Raw genomic sequence first — 16,499 nt, forward strand, 5'->3', positions numbered from 1 at the left:
ACTGAAGCCAGACAAGGCATCCTGGTTAGAGGAAATAATTCAAAGGTTGGTATTAGAGTCATAGAGGGCCCCTGCTCCAGTTGTTGGGAGGATCCGCATGAAGACTAAGCTGCACATTTGCTACATATATGCAGAGGCCTAGATCAGTCCATGCATATTCCTTGGTTGGTGGTTCAGTTTTTGTGAGCCCCTTAGGTTCCAGGCCATTGACTCTGTAGTTCTTTTTTTAGAGTCTTTGACCCCTCTGGCTCTTCCGACTGTTCCCCAACTCTTTAATATTTAATTCGTTTTAAATTTATATATTCACTTTACACCCAAATTGGAGCCCTTCTTTCCTTCCAGTCCCACCCTCCTACCGTTTTCCACCTATCCTCCTCCCGTTCTCTTCAGAAAAAGCAAGCCCCCAACTCCCCAAATTGCTCAAAGCCCCATCTTCCCAAATAAGCCTCCCTCCAGCCCCCTGCAGATCAAGTTGGATCAGGACTGAGCTCATCTTCATCCACTGAGGCCCAGCAAGGCAGCCCCTTAGGGGGGAGTATTCAAAAGCAAGCAACAGAGTTTTTCTTTTTTAATGGACAGCAGCTGTTCAACTTACTAAGGAACTCACATGATGATCAAACTGCCCATCAATTATAGATGTTTAGAGGGACTAATTCCAGTCCATGCATGCTCTTTAGTTGGTGCTTCCTTCTTTACAAGCCCTCAAGGGCCTAGGTTAGCTGACTCTGTTGGTCTTCTTGTGGTATTATTGTCCTCTCAGGGTCCTTCTATCCCTCCCTCCCACTCTTCCACAGGACTACCTGAACTCCACTTAATGCTTAGCTGTGATTCAATCAGCTGCTGGGTGGGGCCTCTTAGAAGAATGTTTAACCAATGCCTGGCTCAGCCTGAGACCCACCTCATGGGAAAGAGCAAACCCCTGACATCATTAATGGTACTCTGCTATGTTTACAGACAAGGAACCAAGCATAACCCCTAACACTTCTATAGGACTCCCCAAGCTCTGTCTAATGTTTGGTTGTTGTCAGTCTCTATATCTCTTTCCATCAGCTGCTGGGTGAAGCTTCTTAGTGGAGTTATGATAGCTCCTGTCAATAAGCATAGCAGGGTAATGTTAAAAGTGTCAGGGATTGGTTCTCTCCCATGGGACCTCAGGGTTCTGGCATGGGTATTAGGTTCATTTAGGACTTTATAGGTATAGGGTAGGCTCTAAAATCTGTACACCTAAAGAAGCTAAGCAATAAAGAGGACCTTGGGTAAGATGATAAATGCTCACTCAGAAAGGCAAATGGGACAAACATTAGAAGAGGGAGAAAACAGGAAACAGGACAGGAGCCTACCACAGAGGGCCTCTGAAAGACTCTACCCAGCAGGGTATCAAAGCAGATGCTGAGACTCATAGCCAAACTTTGGGCAGAATGCAGGGAAACTAGATACACTAAATCTGTTAGAAGAAAAACTAGGGAAAAGCCTTGAACACTTTGGCACAGGAGAAAAATTCCTGAACAGAACTCAGGAACTCAAGCTCTAAGATCAACAATAAATGAATGGGACCTCATGAAACTGAAAACTTTCCGTAAAGCAAAGGACACTCTCTTCAGAACACAATGACATCTTTCAAACTGGGAAAATATCTTCACCAACCTTACATATGACAAAGGGCTAATACCAGAATATATAAAGACTTTAAGAAATTAAACACCAACAAACCAAATAATCCAATTAACAAATGATATACAGTGCTAAGCAGCGAATTCTCAACAGAGGAATATTGAATGATGGAGAAACACTTAAAGAAATGCTAGACATCCTTACTCATCAGTGGAATGCAAATCAAAATGATTCTGATATTCCCTCTCACACCCATCAGAATGGCTAAGATAAAAAATTCAAGTGACAACACATACTGGAGAGGATGTGGAGGAAGGGGAACCCTCTTCCTTTGCTGATGGGAATGCAAACCTGTACAACCATTTTGGAAATTAATATGGTGCTTTCTCAGAAAACTGGGAATAGCCATACCTCAAGACCCAGATATACCACTACTGGGCATATACTTGAAAGATGCTCAACCATACAACAAGGACATTTGTTCAACCATGTTCATAGCAGCTTTATTCATAATAGCCAGAATCTAGAAACAAGCTAGATGTCCCTCAACTAAAGAATAATACAGAAAATATGGTACATTTACATAACAGAATATTACTCAGCAATTAAAAACAAAGAAATCATGAAATTTGCAGGCAAATAAATGGAACTAGAAAAGATTATCCTAAGTGAAGTAACCCAGAAGCAGAGAGACAAGCATAGTATATACTCACTTATAAGTGGATACTAGCCATAACATATATATATATATATACACACATAATAAAATCTACAGTCCTAAAGAAGCTAAAGCACAAGGAGGACCCTAGGGAAGATGTTTAATTCTCATTCAGAAGTGAAAACAGACGAGACACCAGAAACTGTAGAAGAAAGGAAACAGGATGGGAGCCTACCACACATGTCCTCTAAAAGACTCCACCCAGCAGGGTATTGAAACAGATGCAGAGACTCACAGCCAAACTTTGGTTAGAGCTGAGGGAGTCTTATGAAAGAAGGGGGATACAGAAGGACCCGAAGGAGAAAGGAACCCCACAAGGAGGCCAACAAACCCAAACAAACAAACAAACAAACAAACAGACGGACAAACAAACCAAACTAAAACAAACAAACAAACAAAAAAAAACAACTGGGCCTGGGGGGAACTGCAGAAGCTAATGTACCAATCAAAGGCCATTCATAGAGAGGACCTAGATCTCTTGCTCAGATGTAGCCCATAGTCAGCACACTGTCCATGTTGGTTCCCTAGTAAGGGGAGAAGAAACAGTCTCTGATGTGAACTTGGTTGCCTGCTCCTTGATCACTTCTCCCTGGTGGTATGACCTAGACAGCCCACAGAGCAAGAGGATCCAGGTAGTCCTGATGGAACCTGATAGGCTAGAGTCAGAGAGCAGGGGAGGATGACTTCTCCTATCAGTGAACTAGGGGAGCGAGATAGGGGAGGAAGAGGGAAGGAGGGTAGTACCTGGAGGAGATGAGGTAAGGGCCTACAACTGGGATACAAAGTGAATTAAAAACAATAATAATAATTCATAAGTTCTGTTGCATATATGTATATATATTTCCAAAATTAAAGTGTCAGTTTTCGCAGCGAGGTGGGAAGGATCAAGAGGTAGCCAGCCACATAGGGTACTCCTGGTCTGTTGTGTACCTTATTTTTACTACAGAAAAGCTTTCATATAGAAGTTTTTCTTGTGAATCCCTTCCTGTCCTTGAGAACATAACAAATATAATGAAGCTTCTCAGCTGTGCTAAGAACTGAATAAAGAAAATAAAACAAATTTCTGAGAATTATTATCCTGGGATTTTAAATTTTGGAAAAGTTACTTTGACTCCAATAAAGTTTAACTATTTACCCACAATTGAGACTGTTTCATTAAGCATGGTCTCTACATTTGAAAATTATTGAGAACATGTTGAAATCTTGTATATGTGACTGAACAATTTTGAGACATCATTAGTTATAATTACTATTTGTTGTAAATGTTCTTCTTTATTAAAAAGGTTGGATTTTATAAGAATTTCATCTCATGATGGGTAAGGGGAATGTTCTGCTAACCAGGAAGAATCATAGTGAGAGTCCCTGGCAAATGTTTTAATTTGCATTTTTTCTGAAGTGGAGTAGGCAAGTACATAAATTTTCCAAAAGCTGGAACCTTATACAACTCACTGCACAGTTACAGTGATGTATGGCTAAAGACTCATATTATTATTAATTACAAGGAAGAGAATTTATTTCTGGTGGTGTCAGTCCAGGTGGCTTCTCTGGATTGTCAGACACATTAGGAGATGCGCAAAATTCTGCTTGTTGATACGTTGATACAGAACAGTGGTAAGTAGATAATCTTGAAGGTGAGTTTTCTCTAGGGTATGTCAAATAATGAGACCTCTCTGTGGTTTGCCTTATTTTTCTATTCCAGAAATCTTTGGGGAAAACAGAATTTCTAGCCAGCTCTATATTAATTTCATCCTGGTGATACCCTATAAATGCTGAAGAATTTCTTTGGTTTGCATACGTTTTTTTTCTGCCCACTTGGCTGAACATTCCCTTGCTTTTTACACATTCAGTTTTAGAATAATATTATCCGTGATATGGTGATTAAATTTCATGGTCAATTTGACTGGAATTTCAATCACTTAGGACACACATCTCTATGTGTTTTTGTGAGAAAATTTCCAAGGAGGTTTAAGTGAGGATGCAGGGGCATTCTGAATGTGGGTAGCAGCATCTCATGGTCTGGGATCTCAGCCCAAATGCAAAGAACAAAGGAAAATTTCAGCGGAGTGTCGGCATTCATCTTCATGCCCTCCCTGACTTTGGACATAACATTAATAGCAGCCTTAAGCTCTTGTCCTCACATTCTTAACTGCCTTCCCCACCACTATGGACAATATCCTCTCAAGCTATGAGCCAAAATTAATCTTCCCTTCTTCAAGTGGCTTCTGTCAGGTATTTTGTCAGTGATGGGAAAAGTAATATGTGTGATTTTTTTTTAAAACTGGCTATTTATTAGTTTCTAAATCCTACTTTTTTCAGAATTATACTACAAAAAATTCTATTTTTCAGCAGTCTTTGCAGCAAATCTTTTAAGCATTTTACTAATTTAACTTGCAGGAGACAATCTTTTGCATATTTAAAAAATTATTCCTGCAATTCTCCATTATTTTTATTTAAAAAATTTTAAACACAATATATTTTTTCATATGTTTTACTCATCTTTGAACTTCTCTCAGATAATCTCTACCCATTAACTTTTTGTTCTGTTTCTCTTTCCTTTCAGAAACCCCTAAACAAAACAAAACCCCCAAATCAAAGGAAGCAACTACGTAAGCAAGCAAATAAACAAACAACAAAACCCCAATAAGATGACAAAAATAATACAATGAAACAAAATCCTACAAAAAACTATGGAGTCTGTTTTAGGTTGGCCAACCTAAACCGGGGTCTTGCTTTGGTTGAAATACCTATGACACTCCTTTGGAGAAAAGCAGTTTTTCCGAAGACAAATTTTACCTTAAGATTTTAATAGGAAGTATCTGATTTTGTGAGTTACACTCACAGATTTATGAAAGAATAAACTGTTGTACACATTTCATATTAAATACCACAAATAATAGTTTTCCTTTAAACATAAGTTCCTGTCTCATATGAAAAGTGGAAAAATTGTTAGGTAATTGTGTCTGTGTCTCTGGAAGCTCTTACTAAAATATTGAAACAATAGGGAATCAATGATCAGGGGTAGATAGAATTATTCCTTGTCCTAAGGCATTAAGAGAAAAGTAAATGGAATGAGCATCATCTGTGAGGATTGTGGAAAATGAAGCAAAGAACAGTATGTTTTTTTGTTTTTTGTTTTTTTTTTCCTTTAACTGTCTTGGAGGAATCAGCAGGAGGTTGTTCTCAAAAGGCCATGCAGAGCTTAAGGGCTCTTAACTGTGAGGCCAGAGATGGAACAACAGGCAGGTGAAAAGAATGATAGCAATAAACTTATGTTTCTAAAGAAAATAAAAAAAAGAAAGTAAGAAAGGAAGTCAGGAAGAAATAAAAAGAAAAAGAGAGAAAAGAAAACAAAGAAATAGAACTCTTTGTAATCCAATATCTCAACTACTACGTATTTATCTTCCAAAACTTAAAATCAGTTCTCTAGGAGATGTTTGCATAAGATTGTTCATCATTCACAATCATTTAGAAGTAGTATCAGCCTGAACGTCCATTGGCGAATGAATTGATGAAGAAATTATATATATATATATATATATTACCCTGTCTCAAAAAACAAAAACAAACAAAACTAAACAAAAAAATTATGTTCCATTTAGAGCCTGAGACAATCATAGTTAATGGCTGTAGACTATTTGAAGCAATCCCACCGTGTGGGATTGAAACAAAAAACATATTAACATAAGATAACTGGGTTTTTAAAGAAACCAAAATTCTCACTACACCACATCAGCCTATAAACACTGGTCTCTATCCTTCAGATGGTGGCACTGTCTCACTGACTCACACACCACTCCCTGGACTTGCTCTGACCTCTGTGAATTACCTTGTCCATGGTTCTCAACTCAAAATATCTTGTTTCCCCAAGTACCTGTATTGAGTAAGGGTTGAAAAAAAAGTTAGGTAAAAAGCTGAAGAGAAGGCTTCTACTTTTTCAAGAAAGGTAGGAGAGGTGCTTTATCAGTTGCTTCCCATCATTAGTCATATCTTTTCTTCCTTTGTTAATAAGTCAGTTCTACTGCTGAGTGTTTGCATAAAGATCATCTGTTGGATCCTTGGAAGTCTTGTATTCATACTCATCCTTACCCAAGTGCTGGCCAGATTCTGAAGATACTTCAGAAACAGTTTGAATAAACTAGATGACCTTGAAATCCTTTCAGTCTTGGGACTTCATTAACTATGAGAGTCCATCTACCCACAGGCTTTTGTGGAATGTTGATATATCTGTTGGCACTTTATATTTTTCTAAATGTCACATTTTTATCAACTGTATAAAAAGATTTTTATTAAATTATATATAGAACAATTTATCCAAAATAAGAAACTTTGTGTAATTTTGGAACTTTTGATTTTTGTAAGAGATGAAGCACAACTTACTTTCAGTTTCCATGTCTCTTTGTCTTCTGAATCTGAAAGTGGAAGACCATAAATTATATTTTACAGTTAATCGCATTCAGAAAATACTAATAGGGTTTTTTGCTTTGATGTCAGTATGATTTTTAGGGATAAACAGATTTTCTTTGACATTTTTTTTCTTAACTACTGAGAACATACTACACCATTCTTCTATCTTAATGCAGCAGTCTAAGAAAAATGTGAACATAAAATCCAAACTCTGAAGAGCCTTACTTCTTTTTTATTTTAATTTTTATATTAATTAGTTTATTCACTTTATATCCCAGCTGTAGCCCCCTCCCTAATTTCCTCCCAATAACACCCTCCCTCCCTCATCTCCTCCCAAGCCCCTCCCCAAATCCACTAATAGGAAAGGTACTCCTCCCCTTCCCTCTGACCCTAACCTATCAGGTCTCATCAGGACTGGCTTCATTGTCATCCTCTGTGGCCTGGTAAGGCTGCTCCTCCCTCAGGAGGAGGTGATCAAAGAGCCAGCCACTGAGTTCATGTCAGAGACATCCCCTGCTCCTTTTACTAGGGAACTCACTTGGAGACTGAGATGCCATGGGCTACATCTGTGCAGAGGATCTAGGTTATCTCCATGCATGGTCCTTGGTTGGAGTTTCAGTCTCAGAAAAAAACCCTGGGTCCAGATTTCTTGGTTCTCTTGCTCTTCTTGTGGAGCTCCTGTCCTCTCCAGGTATTTCTATTTCCCCCTTCTTTAATAAGATTCTCTGTACTCTGCCCAAAGTTTGACTATGATTCTCAGCCTCTGGTTTGATACCCTATGAGGTAGAGTCTTTCAGAGGCCCTCTGTGGTAGGCACATAGTGAAAATGGCCATCCTGCCAAAAGTAATCTGCAGATTCAATGCAATTCCCATCAAAATACCAACACAATTCTTTCTTGTGGAAAAACAAAAAATCCAAAATTGCCAAAATGATCCTGCATAACAACAGATCATCTGGAGGTATCTCCATCCCTGATCTCAAGCTGTACTACAGAAAATAATAATAAAAACTGCATGGTACTGGCATAGAAACAGAATGGTGGATCAATGGAACCAAATAGAAGACCCTGAAATAAATCCACACACCTACTGATACTTGATCACTGACAAAGAAGCCAAAACCATACAGTGGAAAAAGACGGCATCTTCAACAAATGGTGCTGGTCTAACTAGATGTCTACATGCAGAAAAATGTAAATAGATCCATATTCATCACCCTGAACAAAACTGAAGTCCAAGTGGATCAAAGACCTCAACATAAAACCAGATACACTAAATCTGTTAGAAGAAAGAGTGGGGAAGAGCCTAGAACTCATTGGCACAGGAGACAACTTCCTGAACAGAACACCAACAGCACAGGCTCTCAGATCAACAATCAAAAAATGGGATCTTTTGTGAGACTGACACTCCACCAAGGACCATCTATGGATTTAACCTAGAACCTCTACTCAGATGTAGCCTGTGGTAGCTCAGTAACCATTTGGTTTCCCATAGTAAGGGGAACAAGGACTGTTTCTGACAGGAACTCAATGGCAGGCTCTTTGACCTCCCCACCCCCCAAGGAAGGAGCAGCTTTGCTAGGCCACAGAGTAGGACTTTGCAGCCAGTCCTGAAGACACCTGATAAAACAGGGTCAGTGAGAGCGCCGCCATAAGTTTGCCCTAGCAGAGGGGAAGGACAGAGAGACAGCCTGCCACATAACACAGCACCCCCTCTCCAGCTCACCCAGAGGCCCCTGGCAGAGAAACCCAAACTCTGGATCTGAGGACACTCAACCCTACTTGGTACTCTCTCGGAATCAGCAAATATAGGTTCTACTACCAGGCTGCTTCTGGCAGAGAGATCTGGGCCCGAGATCTGGGATTGAGAACACTCAACCTAACTCTTTCCCGCGCTACCCTGGGACCAGTCAACATAACCCCTCCTGGCAGAGGGAAAGGACAGAGAGGCAGCACACAGGAAAGGTGGACACCGAGTCCTGCGGCCACAGTGCCACAGAGCTGACTGTTAGCCTACCTGAGCATTTTTTGCAGCAGGACCAAATCGGAGAATAGAGAGCCAGGAGAACCCCTGTGCATTGCAACTGGTCCTGCAAGAGAGTGAGTGAGCCTACTAGGGAGAGTTTGCCCCAGATCCAGGGCCTCTCCAAAAAAGCAACCAGACAAGATCCCTGCCACCTACACCCCTAGTGTGGGCATTATAGGGATTCTTGGGATAGCAACCCCAATGTTGAAGCCTCTGCCTTGTGTGTCCACCAGTGTAATCCAGGCAAACAATCCCTGGATCTCAGATAGAACTGCATAATAGTGGCCTGCAGGCCACTGCAATAGTCAGAGAATCCAAGCATGCACACTGTGCCCACTAAAAGTGCATGCGAATAACGCCAGTGTCACATTCCTTACTTAGGCAAAACTGAAACCACAATGCACACTCCCAAACCAGTGAACCTCTCTCATCTTCTTGAAAAAAACAAAAAACAAAAAAACAGTCCAGAAAACAGAAAGAGACGATCATAGCCCGAAATACAAACTCGAAGAACAAACAGTGAGGGGTATAAATAACCAGATGGCTAGAGGCAGACATAAGAACACACCCAACAAAAATCAGGACATAATGACCTCACCAGCAACCCCACAAAACAATGGACACTTCAATTCATTAGATATACAAGAAAACGACCTCAAAACCATGTTTCTCCAGCTATTAGAGACCCATAAAAATGAAATGAACAAAGCCCTCAGAGAAATAGCCAAAGAAATCGAGACGAACAAGAGGAAACAAATAGAGCTCTCAGAGAAATAACCACAAAAATTGAGGCAAACAAAGAAGAAATGAACAAAGCTCTCAAAGAAATTCCACACAAATGAAGGCAAATAAAGAAGAAATAATCAAAGCTCTCATAGAAATACAGTCAATTATAGCCAAAAAAAGGAGAGGCACAATTAGTGATATATAGAGAGGAAACGGACAAAAAAATAGAAGCTGTCGTTTAAAAGCAGGACTCCACATTCAAACAGATGAAAGAAATGGTGCAAGACATGAAAACAGAATTAGAATCAATAAAGAAAACACAAATAGAGAAAAATCTCGAGCTGGAGAACATAGAGAAAAGATCAGGAACTACAAAGGTAAGCATCACCAACAGAATAAAAGAGATGGAAGAAAGAATCTCAGGAGCCGAAGATACACTTGCGGAAATTGACACGTCTCTCAAAGAAAAAATAAAATTAAAAAAGTTCCAAACACAAAACATCCAAGAAATCAAGGACACCATGAAAAGACAAAATCTAAGAATAATAGAAGTAGAAGAAAAAGAAGACATCAGGCTCAAAGATCCGGAAAATATTTTCAAGAAAATTATAGAAGAAAATTTTCCCAACTTAAAAAAAAGATGTTCATAAACATACAAGAGGCCTACAGAACACCAAGTAGAGTAGACCAGAAAAGAAATTCTTCACATCACATCATAGTCAAAACACTGAACCTACACAACAAAGAAAAAATTCTAAAAGAAGCAAGGGAAAAAGGCCAAGTAACATATGAAGGTAGACCTATCAGAATCACACCAGATTTCTCAACAGAAACTATGAAAACCGGAAGAGCCTGGACAAAAATCATACAGTCCTTAAGGGACCACAGATTCCAACCCAGACTACTTGAAGTTCTACCTAAAGCAATAAGACAACTAAAGGAGATCAAGGGGATACATATCGGAAAGGAAGAGGTCAAAGTGTCACTATTCGCAGATGATTTGATAGTATATATCAGCGACCCCAAAAATTCAACCAGAGAACTCCTCCAGCTGATAAACACCTTCAGCAAAGTGGCAGGATACAAAATCAATTCAAAAAAATCAGAAGCCCTCCTGTATACCAAAGACAAAAGGGCCGAGAAAGAAATTAAGGAAACAACACTCTTCACAATAGCCACTAATAACATAAAGTACCTTGGGGTGATACTAACCAAGCAAGTAAAAGACCTGTTTGAGAAAAACTTCAAGTCTCTGAAGAAAGAAATTGAAGAAGATATAAGAAGATGGAAAGATCTCCCATGCTCATGGATTGGTAGGATTAACATTGTGAAAATGGCCATCCTGCCAAAAGCAATCTACAGATTCAATGCAATTCCCATCAAAATACCAACTCAATTCTTTACAGACCTTGAAAAAAAGATTCTCAGCTTCATATGGAGAAACAAAAAAACCCAGAATCTCCAAAATAATCCTGTACAACAACAGATCATCTGGAGGTATCTCCATCCCTGATCTCAAGCTGTACTACAGAGCAATAGTAATAAAAAAGTGCATGGTATTGGCATAGAAACAGAAAGGAGGATCAATGGAACTGAATAGAAGATCCAGAAATAAACACACACACACACCTATGAATACTCGATTTTTGACAAAGAAGCCAAAACCATTTAATGGAAAAAAGACACCATCTTTAACAAATGGTGCTGGTCCAACTGGATGTCTACATCCAGAAAAATGAAAATAGATCCATATTTATCACCCTGCAGAAAACTAAAGTCCAAGTGGATCAAAGACCTCAACATAAAACCAGATACTCTAAATCAGTTAGAAAAAAAAGTGGGGAACAGCCTAGAACTCATTGGCATAGGAGACAACTTCCTGAACAGAACACCAACAGCACAGGCTCTAAGAGCAACAATCAATAAATGGGACTTCATGAAACTGAAAAGCTTATATAAAGTAAAAGACACCGTCATCAAAACAAAGCGACTGCCTACAGATTGGGAAAGAATCTTATCTGACAGAAGACTAATATCCAGTATATACAAAGAATTAAAGAAGTTGAAAAGCAGCAAACTAAGTAATCCAATTAAAAAATGGGGAACAGAGCTAAACAGAGAATTCTCGCCAGAGGAATATCGAATGGCAGAGAAACACTTAAACAAATGCTCAACCTCATTAGCCATCAGGGAAATGCAAATCAAAACGACCCTGAGATTTCATCTCACACCCATCAGAATGGCCAAGATGAAAAATTCAAGTGACAACACATGCTGGAGAGGATGTAGAGAAATGGGAACCCTCCTCCACTGCTGGTGGGAATGTAAACTGGTACAACCACTTTGGAAATCTATCTGGTGCTTTCTCAGACAATCAGGAATAGTGCTTCCTCAAGACCCAGCTATACCACTGCTAGGTATATACCCAAACTTTGCTCAAGTACACAAAAGGGATACTTACTCAACCATGTTTATAGCAGCTTGATTTGTAATAGCCAGAACCTGGAAACAACCCAGATGTCCATCAACGGAGGAATGGATACAGAAATTGTGGTATTTTTACACAATGAATACTACTCAGCAACCAAAAAGGAGGAAATCATGAAATTTGCAGGCAAATGGTGGGATCTAGAAAAGATCATTCTGAGTGAAATATCCCAGAATGAGAAAGAGAAACACGGTATATACTCATTTATATAGACCTATAAGATATAATAAACATAATGAAATCTATACACCTAAAAAGATAATCAGGAGAGCAGACATGGGGTAAGATGATCAGTCCTCGTTTAGAAAGACAGATGGGATGTGTATTGAACATATGACAGGAGTCTACTGAAGGTATCTGAAAGACTCTAACTAGCAGTGTTTTCAAAGCAGATACAAAGACTCATAACCAAACCTTTGGCAGAGTACAGGGAATCATATTAAAGAAGGGGAGTTAGTCTGATGGGAAAAGGACAGGAACTCCACAAGGACCAAATATATCTGGGCACAGGGTCTTTTCTGAGTCTGACATTCAACCAAGGACCATGTATGGATATAACCTAGAACCTCTGCTCAGATGTAGCCTGTGGTAGCTCAGTAACCAATTGGTTTCCCATAATAAGGGGAACAAGGACTATTTCTAACAGGAACTCAATGGCAGGCTCTTTGACCTCTTCACCCCCCAAGGGAGGAGCAGTCCTGTTAGGTCAGAGGAGGGCTTTGCAGCCAGTCCTGAAGATACCTGATAAAACAGGATCAGATGAATGGGGAGGAGCCCCCCCCATCAGTGGACTTGGAAGTTAATAAAATGTAACTGACAAGAAAAAAATAAAATTGAAAAAGAAGAAAAATAAACAAAACAAAAAAAAAACAGGGTCAGATGGAAGGGGAGGAGGACCTCCCCTATTAGTGGACTTAGAAAGTGGCAGGGAAGAGATGAGGGAGAGAGGTTGGGATTGGGAGTGAATGAGGGAGCAGGCTACAGCTGGGATAGAAATTTAATAAACTGTAACTAATATTAAAAAAATAAATTTAATTAAAAATAATTTTGGTAAATGGAATCAAGAAAATTGTCCACTTCTTTTAGATTTTCAAATTTTGTGGCATATAGGCTTTTGTAGTAAGACCTAATGATTGTTTGGATTTCCTCAGTGTCTGTTGTTATGTCGCCCTTTTCCTTTCTGATTTTGCTGATTTGGATAGTTTCTCTCTGCCTTTTAGTTAGTTTGTCTAATGGCTTGTCTATCTTGTTGATTTTCTCAAAGAACCAGCTCTTGGTCTCATTGATTCTTTGAATTGTTTTCTTTGTTTCCAATTCATTGATTTCAGCTCTTAGTTCGATTATTTCCAAGTGTCTGCTCCTCTTGGGTGTGTCTATTTTTTCTCCCTGTGGCTTTTAGGTGAGCAGTTAAGTTGCTTGTATGAGATATCTCAAGCTTCTTTCTGGAGGCACTTAGTGGTATAAACTTTCCTCTTAGCACTGCTTTCATTGTGAACCATAAGTCTGGATAAATTGTGCCTTCATTTCCAAGAATCCCTGTGTTGCCCACAGTGGGGTGTGGGTGGGAGGGATCCAATGTCTGGCTGCTAGGGTAGAGGGACTCCTGTATCTGGGGCTTTCCATGCATTCACTTGAAAGTGCACTCACTCACTTGAAGGCGTACTCACTCTCTAGCAGGCCTAATTGGAAATCACAGGGGTTCCCCCTCTTTTCTGCTCTCAGATTTGGGCCTGCCTGGTCAAATATGAGTGTAGTAGTTCTTTCAGTTCAGTAGTGCTGCAGCTGTAGAACTGGGAGGCTGGTACAGTGACCTGCTGGGGATCAAAACAAAACAAGGGGATCCTGGGGATCCCGTACAGCTGTCTGGGGACCTGGGTGGCCCCTACAGCTGCTGCCTTCTATTGAGAAACTGGGACTTTCATTTCTGCTGTTTCAGTTACCGAGCAGGGAGTTCTCTGCTAGGTGGGCACTGTGAGCCTCCTCCAAGGAGGAGTGCAGGGGGGATTGACTATTCTCCATGCTCAGTTCCCTGAGAAGTCCACGGGTGACCTGGATCCAAATGGTCTCAGCTCACGTGTTGTCCCCTCTTGCCCAGGAAGCCTCAATGTCAATGTTCTGGCTTCAGCTGCCCCTTCACTCACCAATTTCAGAGTTTAAGATCCTCTGCCCCTCAGATACAATGCATGTTGGTTGCTGCCATCTTGGATCTCACTTCTTTTTTTTTTTAAACTTTTTATTTAACTTTTATTAATTACACTTTATTCATTTTGTATCCTCCATAAGCCCCTCCCTCCTCCCCTCCCAGTCCCCCCTCCCCCCTTCTGCATGCATGCCCCTCCCCAAGTCCACTGATAGGAGAGGTCCTCTTCTCCTTCTTTCTGATCTTAGTCTATAAGTTCTCATCAGAAGTGGTTGCATTGTCAGTGTTCTAGGTTATCTCCATGAATAGTCCTTGGTTGGAGTATGAGTCTCTGGGAAGTTCCCTGTGTTCAAATTTTCTTGTTCTGTTGCTCTCCTTGTGGAGTTCCTGTCCTCTCCAGCTCTTACTATTTCCCACTTCTTACATAAAATTCCATTCACTCTGCCCGACAGTTGGCCATCAGGCTCAGCTTCTTGATGAAGCAAATTTGTTTGTCACTGTCATTCCTTCATCTGTTTTCATTTTGTGAGAATAGTTTTTCACCTGGTACCTATTGATATGGTAGATAGCTTACATATGTATATCATGAAACATTTTTTAGAAATCTTATCCATGAAGTTCTGGGAACAAGACACATGATAGAATGGAGGTTTTATGTCTTTTTCTACCCACTTATTTCTATGTTTCAAGTATCCTCACTGGACAAGTGGAGAAATGAAGATTTTTAATATTCATCATAGATCACAAGATAACCATTTTGAAAGACACCAAGACTCTAAGAATATCTAGCATACTTAATTTGTCGTTTACAGGCCAAGACCAAAGTGATAAACCCCAGTGCTTTTCTCTGGTCTATCTTTGCTGTTCTCAAAAAATGTTACCAAATATTTAATGATGCTTTAATTGCCTTGAAAAAAAATATTGTTGTTGTTCTAACCACTAGGCAGCCCAGGCCAGCCTCAAAGATAAGATCCTCTTGCTCCACCCACTTGGTTGCTGTGATTACAGATGTGTGTGCGTGTGTGTGTGTGTATGTGTGTGTATGTATGTGTAACTTGCCCAATGTTTAAGGCATTTTAAACACCAAAATAACTCATCTTAAGTGAAATGATCTCCCAAGAAAGCCCTTGTGATCCTACTTTTCCAGATCACTCAGATTTGTAGTGGCCCAGTAGTCACAGGTCTGTGCACAGTGTTCATACTTGAATTAGATCCTGTCAATGGCACAGAATTAAATTATTTGAGTGGGCTGCAACAAATATGAGCATAAAAATTAATATACACTCTAGTTATGAAAGGTGGTATGGCTTCAGTTACCTTCTTTTAATATTTTCACTTCCTCAAATTGTATTTGAGCATATATGGCTCATTTTTGAGTCATCAAAAGCATAATAAAAAACCAAGCTTTTACAAAATAAAAAGACAATATAATTAATAATCTGGGGAATATTTTAGAAGCCAATTTAATTTTTTTATATCATTTATGTTACTCTCTTGTAAAGTGTCAACATAACAATTAGAGGCAGAATGTTCAGTTTGGATCTCAGTTCCTCTTTTACCATTCTTGCAATTGGGTGAATAAAAAAAAAAAAACATTCTATGTCTTAGTCTTTTACATAAAATGGCAAATAAAATGTAGTGAATTCATAGAGATGGTGTGAGGATTAAATGACTACGTAAAATTGTAGAGAAAAGCCTTCCACATTTAGTATATTGTGAAGTCACAATTTCTCACTGTTCTTAAAGTCATATAAACCAAATCAACCATGTAATAACTCTAGTGAAGAGTCACTGAATGAGGAGAAAGTGACTCCATTACATGAGAGCAGATAAATTAAGTGCTAAAGTAAAGCTCTTCATTACAGAGACTGAAAGGTGTTAGCTGCAGCTTCCTAATGCTGGTAGATATCCTGATAGGAAATGAGAAGGTAGACATCCTGAATTTCTACAAGGAAGCTCACTGTGGATCCCATGTGGTTCTCTGTGCATCCTTGGTACTTTCTCCTGACTCATATTTGTTCTATCCATGCTATCCTCTGCCTTTGAACAGTGGGCTCCTGGTTTAATCCCCTGTGCCTGACATGGTTTGTGGATATTATATATATCAATAGTGTAGGATGAGTTAATACATTAATCTTTTTGTTTGTTTGTTTTTTATAGACAGGGATTCTATGAATAGCCTTGGCTGTCCTGGACTCATTTTGTAGACCAGGCTGGCTTTGAACTCACAGAATTCCTTCTGCCTCTGTATCCTTGAGTGCTAGGATCACAGGCATGCACGACCATGGGAGGTTTACTTTAATCTTCTTGAAGGAAGATAGGTATAGAAACATTAATTAGTGTAAGAAATGGAATTTGGGCTTCAAGTAATAGGTGAATTATATGTT

The sequence above is a fragment of the Meriones unguiculatus genome, chromosome 4 (assembly GCF_030254825.1).
Source record: "Meriones unguiculatus strain TT.TT164.6M chromosome 4, Bangor_MerUng_6.1, whole genome shotgun sequence".
Classification (NCBI taxonomy): Eukaryota; Metazoa; Chordata; class Mammalia; order Rodentia; family Muridae; genus Meriones; species Meriones unguiculatus.